Genomic DNA, 1,033 nt, shown 5'->3' on the forward strand with positions numbered 1-1,033 from the left:
TTACATAATAATGACATATATTATTATACAAAAAAACACAAGATTCCTTTTTTATTTCATTTTTTTCTCTGGCAAAAGATGGATGCCGGTGATGAGCCCGCTAGCATGCCATCTACAACTGAGAGTTGTTACAAAAAAAAATCCCTTGCGTTGATTTTGATCATATACTGATGTGTCATGTGGCGTTCAGAGTCTTACCATGTGTGTATGTATTTTGGAAATTTATGTATTGTATGTTGTTGTGCTTGGCTTGATTCTGAAGAAAAGGGATGCCCCATATGTATCAAGACCCATTGCTCTAGCCCTTTCTGTCATCGTTTTCTCCCCTCTAATGATGTCTTTGCGATTGAAAAACACGATAATCTTTCCATGAGAAAGAAGGAGCACATGTTCTAGAGTTAAACAAGCAGAGCGAGGCGAATCAATCGGTGTTCTTGCCAGGTTGCCAACCTGCATTCTGGAGGTTTCAATTTGGTTGTCAAGACCTGAGGCCTGCCTGAGGGGGTGCAGGTGTTGTCTTGCCAGCTTCAGTTTGCAAGGAAAAGACTCGCCCTGCTACAGAAGCAATGATACTTGTTGAGTAAGTAGGAACAGAGCAGCATGAATGGTGCGAAATTTGTGCAGTTACACTTACACATGAACAAAACAAAAGCACCCCATCTGCGACAGGTTTAGAAAATTCAGCGAGTGGAATCTTTTTCATTCCAGAAGAAAGGATGGTTGCAAGAAAAAAATATAATAAAAAATCTCAAAAAAGGGACATTTGGAAAAGATTGGTGAAGTGGATTTTTTTATATATATTCCAGAAGAATGGATGGTTGCACGAACTGTTTTTTTTATCTCAAATGAAGGGAAATTTCAAAAAGCAAAAGCACCCGATCTGCGACACGTTTAGAAAATTCAACGAGTGGAATCTTTTTATTCCAGAAGAAAGGATGGTTGCAGGAAAAAATTAAAATAAAAAATCTCAAAAAAGGGACATTTGAAAAAGATTGGTGAAGTGGATTTTTTTTATATTCCAGAAGAATGGATG

This window comes from Triticum dicoccoides, chromosome 3A (genome assembly GCF_002162155.2).
Source record: "Triticum dicoccoides isolate Atlit2015 ecotype Zavitan chromosome 3A, WEW_v2.0, whole genome shotgun sequence".
NCBI lineage: Eukaryota > Viridiplantae > Streptophyta > Magnoliopsida > Poales > Poaceae > Triticum > Triticum dicoccoides.